General features: G+C 37.2%; 1 non-coding gene across 1 annotated transcript; it reads right to left on the bottom strand.

Annotated features, from left to right (window-relative positions):
* Window positions 1-7,057: 7,057 nt before the first annotated feature.
* On the bottom strand, window positions 7,058-7,162 carry LOC138803621 (U6 spliceosomal RNA). The gene has a single exon (XR_011364991.1). It is a non-coding gene; the product is annotated as a U6 spliceosomal RNA (small nuclear RNA).
* Between the last annotated feature and the right edge of the window lie 7,153 nt (window positions 7,163-14,315).

The following is a 14,315-nucleotide window of genomic DNA, read 5'->3' as shown; positions in this document are numbered from 1 at the left end:
ATTCATTTAATTCTGATTTAATTTTAAATATTTCTTTTTGTCTTCTGGATTGGGGTTTATCTTGCTTGTGTTTTTCAAGGAGGCTCAGCTGTCTCATTAAATTGTTAGTTTCAGATCTCTCCAATTTGTTGATGTAGGAATTCAGAGCTATAAACTTGCCTCGGAGTATTGCCTTTGCTGTATCCCAGAGGAGCTGGTAGTTTGTGTGCTCATTTTTGTTGAATATCATGAACACTTGAATTTCCTTTCTAATCTCTTGCATGACCCACTCCTGGTTCATCAGTGTGTTGTTCAGCCTCCATGTGTTACAGGACTTTCTTTGTTGGCTTTTGGTGTTGAATTCTAATTTAATACTCTTATGGTCTGAGAGAATGCAAGGTATGACTTCAATGTTTCTAAATTTGCACAATTTTGCTTTGTGGCCTAAAATGTGGTCTATTTTGGAAAATATTCCATATGCTGGTGTATTCTGATGCTGCTGGGTGAAATATTCGGTAGACGTCTCTTAAATCTAGTTGATATATGCAGTTATTTTTGTCTGTGGTGTCTCTGTTGATTTTTTGCTGAGTTTATCTATCTAGTGGGGATATTGGTGTGTTAAAGTCCCCAACAATTAATGTCTTTGAATCTATTTGAGATTTGAGAGAAAGTAGTGTTTCCTGGATAAATTTGGGTACTCTGTTGTTTGATGAATAGATATTTAGAATTGTAATATCTTCCTGAAGGAGAGATCCCTTAATTAGTACATAGCGACCTACTTTACCTCTTCTAACTAATTTTAATGTGATGTCTATTTTATCTAATATTAGTATTGCAACTCCTTCCTGTTTATGGGGGGCTGTTTGCTTGGTAGATTTTGTTACAGCCTTTCACATTCAAAATGTGTTTGTTTTTATGGGCAAGATGTGACTCCTGAAGGCAACAGATAGAAGGATGTTGATTTTTACTCCAACTATACATTCTATGTTGCTTAATTGCAGAGTTAAGCCCGTTAATGTTAAGAGATAGGACTAAGAGGTATTTGGGAGTGCCTACCATTTTATCCACCTTCTTGGGAGTTGGGGCACCTGGGTTCTTCCTATGGTTCTTGGATTCTCAGTTTGGGTGTGGTTTCTTGGCCTGTACTGTGGTCTTGTTCGTTTTCTATGTTTAGGACATCTTTCAGTATCTTTTGTAGGGCTGCTTTGGTGGAGATATAATATTTCCATTTTTCTTTGCTATGGAATGTTTTTATTTGACCTGAAGTTATGAAGGAGAGTTTAGCTAGGTAAAGTATTCTTGGTTGATTGTTGTTTGTCTTTAGTGCATGTCATACATCATGCCAGGATCTTCTTGCTTTGATTGTCCCTGCTGAGAAATCTGAGGGGATTCTAATTGGTTTCCCTTTATAGGTGATTTATCTTTTCTCCTTCGCTGCATTAAGGATCCTTTCCTTGGTCTGAGTTTATCCTTTGCAGATTATAATGTGATGGTAGGATGTCTTGTTCTGGTCTGTTCTATTTGGAGTTCTAAAAGCTTCTTGTATCTGAATAGGCCTATCTTTTTGTATGTTTGGGAAGTTCTCTGCTAGGATCCTGTTAAACAAATTTCCTAGACCATTAACTTCTGTCTCTAGGTGTTCCTCTACACACATTATCCTCACATTAAGCCTTCTGATGATATCTTCCAAGTGTTGAATAGATCTATCTTATTTATTGGACTTGTCTTGGATGGTTGTATGTTCTTTCTCTATAATATGTAGGTTGTCTTAAATCCACGAGTTTCGATCTTCTGCATGGTCTGACATACTGCCAAGACTTTCTACTTTGTTATTTTTTTTCCCTTCTAATTGATGGGCTTTGATGGCTTCAAATTCTTTGTTGGAACTTTGTTCTAGATCTTGTGCGAACTTCTTTACTTCCTTAATTTGGTGTTCCATGTTTATTCTCAAATCACTTAGTTGATTTGTTATCGTTTCCTTGGACTCTCATTCTTTCTGATTGGCTCCAGTGAGCATTACCTTCCCAGTCTCCCTGATTTCTTTTTTTTGGGGGGGGGGGGATCAGGTCATGGGGCCTGAACTCTGGGCCTGAGCACTGTCCCTCAGCTCTTTAGGTCAAGGCTAGCACTCTACCACTTGAGCCACAGTGCCTCTTCTGGCGTTTTTTCTTTTTGCTTATGTGATGCTCAGGAATTGAACCCAGGCCCTCATGCATGCAAGGCAAGCACTCTACCACTGAGTCCCCTTACCAGCCCATGTCTCCCTGATTTCTTTCAGCTCTCTGTTTTTGCATTCCATTAATGCCTCCATTGATATTTGTCTATTCTCAGCCCTATCTCTCAGTTCCTGTATTTCTCATTGATTAGCATCCTCACGTTCATGCATTTCTTGTAGTTTTCTTTGAGTGTTCTCAGCTTGTTCACGCCATTGCTGACTTGCTCGTTGTCTGTTCTCAGCCAGCTCACATAATTGCTATCTTTCTCTTTGACTGATCTGAACCTGCTCACACAATTCCTTTATTTCTCTTTGAATGTTCTCAATCTGCTCAGGAAATTCCTGTATCAATCTTTGAGTAGCTTCCTCATGCTCATGAGACTCCTGTATTGATCTTTGGTTTGCCTCCTCTGTCTCCCACTCACACTGAGACCTTTGCATGTTTTCACTCTTTTCATTTACGCCTTTTACCTGTAGTGTTTGTAGAGCTTTTTGGGAACTCTCCTCTGGATTGTTCATTATCTGTTCTGTCCCCTGATTGTCATGAGTGGGAGTTGAGATCTCCAGGATTGCCATTTTTTCTTGTGTTTTTCCAGCTTGTTCTGCCCATTTGGGATGGGAATAACACCAGTTTTGTGTTAGAACACTATTTTAAGGTAACTATCAAACAAAGTCTGTAGTTGCACAGTCAAAAGTCTGCAGATACAATCTTGTTCAAGAGATACAATCTATTGAACATTGAACAACTATGTCTTAATGGCCTAAGAACAGCAAAGGACAATTTGGCAACCAGAAATTATTAGGTTTATGGAAAATGTGGAGAAAAATAGCATTAGAGGGATGTGGGAAGGTGAGGGAGAGTGGAATTAACAATGTCCTCATATCAAAGAGGGAAATGGATTGGACAGAATGATAGCAGAGAGAGGAAAAAAGGAAAAAAGAAAAAGAAAGAAAAAAAAGAAAAAAAGAAGAAAAAGAGAAAAGAGAGAAGAAAAAATGGAAAAACAAAATTTAAAAAGTAAAACCCTTAAATACTGCAGTGATAGTATTCAGAGAACAATGAGGACAGGATGAGAGGAGGGGAGGGATAGAAAGGAGACATGAACAACTAGAAAAATAAAAATGTTTAAAATACTATATGGGTATAAAGAGGTAATACTGCTGTTAAAGAATTTAAGTCTAAGAGGTTTTGAATTGAGTAATAAATTTCTGGATTAAGTGTATACACAATGGACGATAAGATCTAATAATCGGCGACGCGTATATTTGAGGGTGAGCAGAACAGCAATTAAGTCATGCAGAAAAGAATGAAAGAGAAGAAGTGAAAATAATGAGAAAAGAAAGAAAAAGAAAGGAATCAAAACGTCAGTATAGAAAAAAAGATATAAAACAACAATTTAAAAATATTAAAATTTAAAAAAATTAAAAGTAAGGTTCAAAAGAAGAAAGGTCTTTGATTTTTTGGGGGGTGGGGGTTGGGAAGATTCTGTATCTCCCTTGTGTCCATAACCAGTCTCTTGGTGGAGTCTCTGGTCTGCTTGTGGTGTTTGGTTTTCCTGCGGCTTGATCAAGTTACTTAAGTCAGTTTGTTTGGGCAAGCTGAAAAGTGCTCTGCTTTACCCAGGATTTTGTGATCCTCCTCCAAGGCTAGTTCAGTGGGAGAGGGATCTGTTTTGAGTATCGCAGAAGCGGGAGATGGCTGTGCCCTCTAGTTTGGAGATGATGACATAAGGCTAGGTTCTGGGTTGAGTTGAGGCCTTTCAGCAAACAGTAGTTCTTCCCTGAGGGTCTAGCTTCTGAGACATTCTCAGAGTCCAGCCTCGAGCCTTTCTCAGGATTATGTTTACTGAATTTCAATTGATTATCTAGGCTGCTGTAGGGAGGGGCAGCCTCTGGCTCTGTTTACCCAATGAAGAAAGCCACTCCTGGGGGCAGAATTTCCTCTGCCTGGGGTGGGTGACTATTTCCTGGGAGGGGTTGAGCCTGTTAGGTCTGGGCAGGTTCCTCTGACCTGCTAAATGACTGTCTTGTTATCTCTCAAGGCCTAAGTTGGAGCTGGAAGCTCATCCAGGCCTTTGTCTGTATCAAGATGGAGATTTGTGTTGAGAAAATTGTAATTAAAGGCAGTAAGTGCATAGCCTAAAGACACAGTGAGGAAGGAAATGAGTCAAAGTTTCCAAAAGCCTTTCAGCAATACAAAAATGGTAGGTAAAATCTCTCCATTCTCTTATACTCTCAATTCAATATTCATATTGTCCAATAACTAATAACATAACAATTATGACCGTGGTAATTGCTTTTTGTCACATTTTGTCTTCAACACAGACTGTGTTGGTGACATTGGATTATCATGCACAAACTGAGATTATAAATTGAGGTCCAAAGAGAGCCAATTTTCTTCTGTTCCACGGTTCTAGTATCCTTTTTAAAAAGTATTAAACTTTTAAATACCATCAGTTATTGTCTTGTAAGAATCTCAAAACGAAATAAATTCACATATTATCACTCCAAAATGCTTTAAAAGTAGGAAATGATAAAAGAGGACTCCGTGAAGTACAGTTTCTTCTACTTTTAAAATTATTCTTAAAGCCGTGTGCTGGTTGGACACACCTGTAATCCTGTCCACTCGGCATATCTACTTAGGAGCTTGAGATCTGTGGATAAGTGTTGCAAGCCAATCAGGGCAAAAAAAAAAAAAAAACAAACCCATAAGATTATTTTTCAAAAATTTAAATGAACTAGAAAAGGGCCAGAAATGGAGATGTAGCTAATATATTAGCTGACCAATCTAGAGAGAAAAGGCCTAGCGAGTCCTTGAAGCCCTTAGTTCAAACTCTGCGCACGCCAACAATCAGGTATGCACACGCACAAGCATGCATGTGCACACACACACACACACACACACACACACACACATTCAAAATATCTTCATGTCAGTGTATTGCATTAATTTCTTTGTTAACGATATTATATAGGTAAAATAATAGAAGTAAACTCTTCCATCTCAGAACATTTTTAAACTTTTTTTATTGTATGAATACTGTACAGAGGGGTTACAGTTACATGTGCAAGGTAATGAGTACATTTCCTATCAAGCATTGTTACCTCCCCTTTATTTTTTCCCCACCATCCCTTCCCTTCCACCTTCACAAGTACATTCCTCACCACCCCCCATCCCAACCCCGCCTAAATTGTAAAGTTCGTTTTTCAACATAGTGTCTTGTGCATCTCATTGTTACAATGGGTCAACCTGTATCTCTATTTAAGCATTTTGTTTTTTTCCCTTTCCCTCCCCAAATTAGAGAAGTGTATATACAATACGCAGGCACAACGACATCAAATACAGTGAAAACAGGGGTTATGTTGTGTGGGAGGACCATATAAAAAATAAAAAAATCACATTGTACGTTATAATTACATTAGAAACAATAGCAAGAAAGAAAAAGAAAACCGTGTTCCTATCTTGGGGTTCATTTAGCTTAACATCATCTTATATAGTCATATGCACATAGTTTTTTTTTATCATTTCTGCTTATCCCAGACATATATTTACTTAATGCAAATAAGGGATACCATGGGACCTATGATTCTTTGGACTTGGCATATTTCAGATAATATAATTTTTTCCAAGTTTTTCCATTTTGTAACAAATTGGGTGATGGCATTCATTCTGATGGACGATAGAATTCCCATACACAAACACACACACACACACACACACACACACACACACACACACACACACACACACACACACACACACACACACACCATTTTCTTGATGCATTTATCTACTGAGGGGCATCGAGGTTGGTTCTATATCTTAGCTATGGTAAATAATGCTGCAATAAACATAGTTGTGCTAGTAGTTTTAATTTCGTCTTGTTTGTTTGTGATCATTTGGGTGAACGCCCAAAAGTGGGATTGCTGGGTCATAGGGGAGCCCTATGTGGAATCTTTTTTTTGTGTGAAAATATTGTACAGAGGGGTTACAATTACATGGGCAAGATAATGAGTACATTTCTTGTCAAGCATTGTGGCCTCCTCCTTTGTTTTCCCCTTCCCCTTCTCCCCCCAAACAATCCTCCCCGCTCCCCCACTCGCACCAAAGTTGTAAAGTTCATTTTCGACATAACGACTTGTGCATCTCATTGTTGCAGTGAGTCCACCTGTATCCCTATTTAAACGATTAGTTTTTCCCCTTTCCCTCCACAAATTATACCTACATCAAATACAGTGAAAGCAGGATTTATACTGTGGGGGAGGGACATACAAAACAACAAAGAAATAATTTTATAAATGTGTTAGAAACAATCTCATGAAAGAAAAAAAAAAAACATTTGAATACATACCTTAGGGTTCATTTCCCTAACATCAACTTATCTGAACTTTTCTCCTTGACTCAGACATATACTAGATATTGCAAATAAGAAAAACATGGGACCTATGTTTCTTTGGGCCTGGCTTATTTCGCATAATACAATTTTTTCCAAGTCTTTCCATTTCCTAACAAATTGGGCAATGTCATTCTTTCTGATGGAGGCATAGAATTCCATTGTGTATATATACCACATTTTCTTGATCCATTCATCTACTGAGGGACATCTGGGTTGGTTCCATACCTTAGCTAAAGTAAATAGTGCTGCGATACACATGGTCGTGCTGGTAGCTTTAGTGTGGTCTTGTTTGTAAACATGTGTGTAAATGCTCCCAAAAGTGGGATTGCTGGGTCATAGGGAAGCTCTATGTGGAGTCTTTTGAGGAACCTCCATACTACTTTCCAAAGTGGTTGAACAAGTTTACACTCCCACCAAGAGTGCAGTAGGGTTCCCTTCTGGCCACATCCCCTCCAGCATCTGTTGTATAAATATAGACTGCTTCAGAATTTGCTTGTCATCCTTGCGCAGGGGCCATGCTAATCTTCTGCATATTGTTCAATTTTAGAGTATGTGCTACCAAATTGTACACAGAACATTTTTTATATATAAGGTGGAATTGATTTTCTTAAACTAGATAATTCAACAAAAAGTAAGTTCTAAAGTATTGTCGTGAAATTTTAGAACCATATATTTCTTACATAACCACACATTTAAGAATAAAGTCAAGATTGATATGTCAAAAACATAATAATTCCGGATATTTGTTGTTCAAGAGATGTGTAGCAAGAGGAATTCAGTTATTCTATACAAGCCCCCTGTCATAATGAACACAGCAGCAAGTGTTAAGGTTTGTTAAAAGTTTTAATGTTTTGGGCTGGGAAGGTGGATCAATGGTAGAGCACTTGCCTTGCTTGCATGAGACCCTGGGTTCTATTCCTCAGCACCACATAAGCAGAAAAAATCGACGGACATGGTGCTGTTGTGGCTCAAGTGGTAGAGTGCAAGCCTTGAGCTGAAGAGCTGAGGGATAGTACCCAGGCCCAGAGTTCAGGACTCACGACTGGACCTCCCTCCAAAAAATTTAATGTTTTAAATATGTTTAATTTTGGGAATTTGCTTATATATGCCAAAATTAAGACTTTTTGTCAGGTCATAAAACTTTTCCATAAAGTATTTAAGATTTATGGTAGCAGATATATACTACTAAGTATCTCCATTTCAGAGTTTATAGAAAGGATACTAATGAGAAGTTGCAAAGACTTTGTGTAAAGAAACAGAGCAAGAGTTAATACTTTTACTACAAAGTTTCTGTTAAAACTTTAGGGCTTCCTTTCTTTATATTTTAGTGAGGAACAAATGATGATATAAGCCATATATAAATTATGAGATGAGACATAAATAGTAATCTTAGAGGGTAACTTTAAAGACTTCTCATAGCCTATAAAACTCTTGTTGAACATCATAATTTTAGCCAGTTTTAAATGTACAGAAATATGAGAAATAGTAAAATCTAATATGCAGTACACTTGAAATACTGGAAACACTGGGATTTGGTTTTTATTTTATTAATCATTAATATTTAATTATTGCTTTTCTTTATTTGTAGCATTGTTTTCCTTGTTATAATATAATACAAATTTTTGTAAGTTGTCATTACGAGGTACTTTGAGAATGTTACTGGGATGGCAAAACCATTTTTTACAGGTGCATGTGAATTTACAAAGAGCAAAATTAATGCAATATTGATTAAAAATTTTCTCAAGTAGCGTCTGAATCAGGAGTGTTGATAAATGTCCACACCGAAAATCTTAGCCCTATGCTGAATCAGTGGTATTACAGAGTTGAGGCCACAAAAGTGAAGAATGTGTTTTGCTTAGTTTTTTGTTTTTGTTTTTGTTGGTTGTGGCGCTTGAACTCTGGTTCCTGGATTCTGTCCCTCAGCTCTTCAGCTCATAGTTAGTGCTACCACTTGAGCCACAGCACCTCTTCTGTCTTTTTCTCCTTATGTGATGCTGAGGAATCAAACCCAGGACCTCATGCATGCGAGACAAGCACTCTACCCCTGAGCCACCGACCCAGCACCTGAGAGACTGTATTTAAAAAAAATCATCCAAACAACATTTGCTTTCTGCTTTGGGTTATATAATGAACTATATGAATATCTTTTTATATTTTTATGTATTGTCATACTTCTAAATTTATACTAACTTCAGCCACTTTGTCCTTTTAAAAGTCATGAAATATCTCTGAGTGTTTGCTTCTGTGAAGATTGTTTTTGCATTTATAATTTCTTCTGAGTATTCTTTATTTTTATCAAAATCACTTTATATTTTATGTTGATGGGTTATCATATATCAAATATCTTCAAATGTACCTGTAGAGTTTAAAAATAGCAGTATGAATATTCTCATACATTTCTTGTTCATCTGTTATGCACTTTAATAATTATGACATTTCTCTCTCTCTCTCTTTCACTCTCTCTCATTCCTTCTCTTCATCTTTCATGCTCCATGTCTGCTTCTTAGAATATCTGCTGGTCTACTATTATCCTTCAGGATCCACTGGTTTTGTGGAAATATGATAGGTACCATCAGTTACTCTTGCATTCTTTAAGAGTTATAACAGTGCCGTGAAATTATTCTTTGCCATTCTAAATGGCAAAACAACAGATCCAGGAATTCTTTTTCACTTTTAGTACTATTATAAATTTTATCTCATAGGAATCATTGGGACGGATAAGATACTTTAACCTGTGACCTAAAAGTTCATTTTCTTTTACAAACATCCTTTTTCTTTTATTATCTGTAAGTAACAAAAACAAAGCTATCCTATGGAAAGTAGGCTGACGTTGTTCACAGGGATGAAAATAAGGTAATGAGGGAAGTGAGCACAGATCCTCAGAGCAGTTTATCATGTACATTTTGTGAGAATGACAATGTGCTGTAAACTCTAGATTAAATCAATCACTGAACACCTGATATATATGTATATATATATGAACATATATTTGTATATGTACATTTATTTATATATGCATATATGTGTGCAATTGCCCTTATATATGTACACATGTATGTTATACACACAAATACACACATACATATACACATGTATACATGCACACATGAGAAAGACACATAGATACAGCCAACACAAGTTTCAGTACCTGCTGAATATGCATTAGACTGAATGCTTGGAACCAATTAGGTTGAAGATGTATTTGTCTCTAAGAGTTCTTTTAACGCTCCTACTATCTCTTAAAACTGGTAGGTTTTGACAGATTCGACTTGCAAAATGCAGTACATGTGACAGCAAATCACTCAGAAATCTCAGTAAGTAAAGTTCATATGGTGTCTCCTTTCTCTCCATGGAATGCTTGCTCTTGTATACACTCTCAACAACCAAAACAGCAGGAGAATAACTTGGTAAAGAATAAAGTTATAAGGCTTTAAATGGCATCCTTCCTTGAGTTCTTTTCCAACAGCCAGCATCAATTCCTAAGCAGATGAGTGAGTCCTCAGAAGACTGGAGCTCAGGTCAATATTTAACCAAAATATGTGAAAAGTCCTATGAGAGAAATGTTGACTGAGCTGTTGCTGATTTCCTGGCAAGAAAATTAGAAAAAAAGAAAGTATTTTAACGTATTAAAATTTGAGAATAATTGGTAACTACTCAATAAATGTGTAGAACACAATTATACCACCTGATGTATAAAATGGCAGGAACTCCCAAATACCTCTCAGTCTTATCTCTCAACATTAACGGACTTAACTCTCCAATTAAGCAACATAGACTGTCTAGTTGGATTAAAAAGCAAGATCCATCTATCTGCTCCTTTCAGGAGTCACATCTTCCCATAAAAACAAACACATTTTGAATGTGAAAGGCTGGAACAAAATCTACCAAGCATACAGCCCCAATAAACAGGCGGGAGTTGCAATCCTAATATCAGATAAAATTGACTTCAAATTACAATTAGTGAGAAGAGATAAAGCAGGTAGCTACATACTAATTAAGGTATCTCTCCTTCAGGAGGATATTACAATTCTAATTATCTATTCGCCAAACAACAGAACACTCAAATTCAACCAAGAAACACTAATTTCCCTCAAATCACACATAGATCCAAAGACATTAATTATTGGGGACTTTAACATACCACTTTCCTCACTAAATAGATAAACTCGGCAAAACCTCAACAGAGAAAGTGCAAATCTAAACAACTGCATGGATCAACTAGATTTAACAGACATCTACCAAATATTTAACCCAGCAGCATCAGAGTACATGTTCTTCTCAGAAACAATGGAATATTCTCTAAAATAGACCACATTTTAGGCCACAAAGCAAACTTGTCCAAATTCTGAAACATTGAAGTTATGCCGTGCATTCTCTCAGACCACAAGGGCATAAAATTAAAACTCAACAGAAAAAGCCACCAAAGAAAGTCTTGTAACTTATGGAGGCTGAACAACACACTGATGAACCACCGTGGGTAAGGGAAGAGATTAGAAAGGAAATTTAATGTTCATGTTATTAAACAAAAATGAGTACACAAATTACCAGCTCATCTGGGACACAGCAAAGGCACTACTCAGGGTCAAGTTTATAGCTCTGAGTTCCTACATCAACAAATTGGAGAGATCTGAAACCAACAATTTAATGAGACATCTGAGCCTCCTTGAAAAAGAGCAGCAAGATAAACCCCAATCCATTAGACGGAAAGAAATAATTAAAATTAAATCAGAATTAAATGCATTAGAATCCAAAAACAACCATAGAAAAAAATCAACAAAAGAAAGAGTTGGTTCTTGGAAAAAATTAACAAAATTGACAGACCCTTAGCAAATCTTATCAGAAGAAGAGAACACACCCAAATAAATAAACTCAGAGATGAGAAAGGAAACATCACCACAGAAACAACCAAGATTCAGAACATTATAAGGGAATACTTCTCAAAACTTTATGGTAATAAGTTCGAGAACTTGGCAGAAATGGACCTTTTCCTAGCAAATATTGACATGCCATAACTAAACCAAGATGAGTTAAACCATCTTAAGAAGCCTAAATCAAGCATTGTAATAGAAACAGCAATGAGACCTCCCGTCTAAGAAAAGCCCAGGAGCAGATGGTTTTACAGCGCTTGACCCATTGCAACAATGTACAACACATTATGTCAAAAAACGATCTTTACAACTTTAGTGGGGGTGGTGTGAGATGGGAAGGGGAAACAAAGGAGGAGACAACAATGCGTTATGAGCAATGTACTCATAACTTTGCTCATGAATTGTAATTTCTCTGTATGTTATTTTCACAATTAAATAAAAATTGACATAACGTTTTGTACATCTCATTGTTGTAATAGGTCCACCTGTAACCCTATTTAAAACCTATTTTCCATTCCCCTCCACAAATTATATCAACATCAAATACAGTGAAAGCAGGGCTTACACCCTGGGGGAGGTACATACAAAGCAACAAAGATATCATCTTATAAATATGTTGGAAAAAATTACAAGAAAGAAAAAAGAAAACATTTGAATGCTTATCTTGGAGTTCATTTTGCCTAACATCAACTTGTAGGGGGGCTGTGGGGTTTTGGGGGGGTGGGGAGGGGAAGGGATGATATGGGGAACCAAAGGAGGAGGCAACAATGCTTGATAAGAAATGTTCTCACTATCTGGCCCATGTAATTGTAACCCCTCTTTATGGTATTTTCACATTAATAAAAATATTTAAAAATAAAGATTCTATGCAGAATTATAGTTTAAATGATGAGTTGGTACATATATTTTGTACATTCTGTCCTCACATATGTCAGAAAAATATCCGTGGATTCATAACTAGAAACTCTGAAGGATAAGGTATATTAATTATGTAAGTTTCATTAGATAGTTAATGAAGAGAACACCATATGATATTCAGTCAGGTAAATAGTCTATATACTGATCTGCTGCCCATGCCATACATGGTGGAGAGGCATATAAAAAAATTGGGGGGGAGGTGACCCAACCTTGGGCCAGGAAGTATCTAGGCCAAGGACTGGATGAGTTATTGCCAGGTGGGGGAGAATTCTGCCACACTGCATCTGGATGTGACCTCAGGGCCTGGGACTCTCCTTTGGTCAGATGGAAAGTGTGACTAGAGGCTGACCAGGTTGTGGTGTAGCAGGAAGGGGAGGTGGCTGCCTCCAGGTGTGCCAGATACCTAGGTAACACATAAAGAGTGGAAACATAGCCAAGACATGTACAGGTGTCTGAATAGGGTCTGCATGGCAGGGGCAGACCTAATACCAAATACAAGTAGTACCTCTGCCATGTGACTCCTGACTCCAAACCATTCATTTTCTTTTTCTTTCTTTCTTTCTTTCTTTCTTTCTTTCTTTCTTTCTTTCTTTCTTTCTTTCTTTCTTTCTTTCTTTCTTTCTTTCTTTCTTTCTTTCTTTCTTTTTCTCTATTTTTCTTCCTTCCTTCCTTCCTTCCTTCCTTCCTTCCTTCCTTCCTTCCTTCCTTCTTCCTTTTTTTCTTTTTTCTTTCTTTTCCTTCCTTCCTCCCTTCCTTGCTTCCTTCCTTCCTTTCTTTCTCTCTCCCTCTCACTCTCTCTCTATCTCTCCTCTCTTTCACTCACCCTCCCTCCCCCCCGCCTCAGTATTCTCAACTCTCAAATAATGAACACTTGGTGAGTTGAAATCACATGCTGCGAAGAGCAGCTCAATTGGCAAATGTGAAATTAATTTAATGTTTCCTTACACCTCTACCACAGGTCACTGGAATCAAATAATGAGCACTCAGCAACATGGCATCTCAAGACATTTGGAGGAGGAAAGCAAGAAAGTTCACTGCAATCTGCGAGGTCCACCCTGAGAATGTGGGGCAGACTCTTCCCTCCTCTTGGCTAAATCTCAGCCCAGTTTCGGCATCAGGAGATGTGACTGCCTCTAAGTGAGCCAGTTACCTAAGTGACGCAAGTACTGGGCAGAAACTTAGCCTCTTGTGATGAGATTAATGGCATGATTCAACATGATCCACTAGTTTGTCGAGATTGAGACTTTCTAAATTTTTGGTTAGGCTATGTTCAAATTGTGATCTATTTATATCTGATTGCTAAACATGATTATAGATGTGAGTCAGCACATCAGACCATTCAAAGTCCTTTATCACACATGGAAGACATGAAGCTTCCCAAATGACATACAAGTTGACAGACAGCAAATAAGTCCTTAATTCTGGTCGAGATGTGTTTTTAATGTGAAGCAAAATTACTTAGCCAAGTATCTGACTACTGTGATTATACTTTCCAACTTAACCTACATTTTAATATCAAATCACCTATTAGCCAATGATTCACTCAAATTACCTGTAATCATTTATTTCTGTCATATCTTCTAGAGGTAGAACAGAAGCACACACTATTAACTAAAGTGGTAGAATTTGGGAAGATCACAGTTGTGAATCAGTCTAGAAAGGAAAGTTTCACCTATATCAACTTACTAGGTAGGGATATTGGAATGCCATCACGATCCCTGCTTTTTAGTCTGGGTGCAAAAATTGCTACTCTATGAGTAGAGTAACTTAAACAAGAAAGGATTGGTGGAGTGACTTCAGTGGTGGAGTACCTGTCTGGCAAACAGTACATCAAAACTGAAATGAACTTCCTAAAGATAAAATAAGAAAAGTAAAGAAACAACAACTCATACTGAGCATGTTTTCAATGCAAAGATTTACACTAAATTATTGTAGTTA

Source organism: Dipodomys merriami, unplaced genomic scaffold (genome assembly GCF_024711535.1).
Source record: "Dipodomys merriami isolate MVZ:Mamm:240054 unplaced genomic scaffold, mDipMer1.0.p SCAF_344, whole genome shotgun sequence".
Taxonomy (NCBI): Eukaryota; Metazoa; Chordata; class Mammalia; order Rodentia; family Heteromyidae; genus Dipodomys; species Dipodomys merriami.
This window is presented reverse-complemented; position numbering and strand designations above follow the sequence as displayed.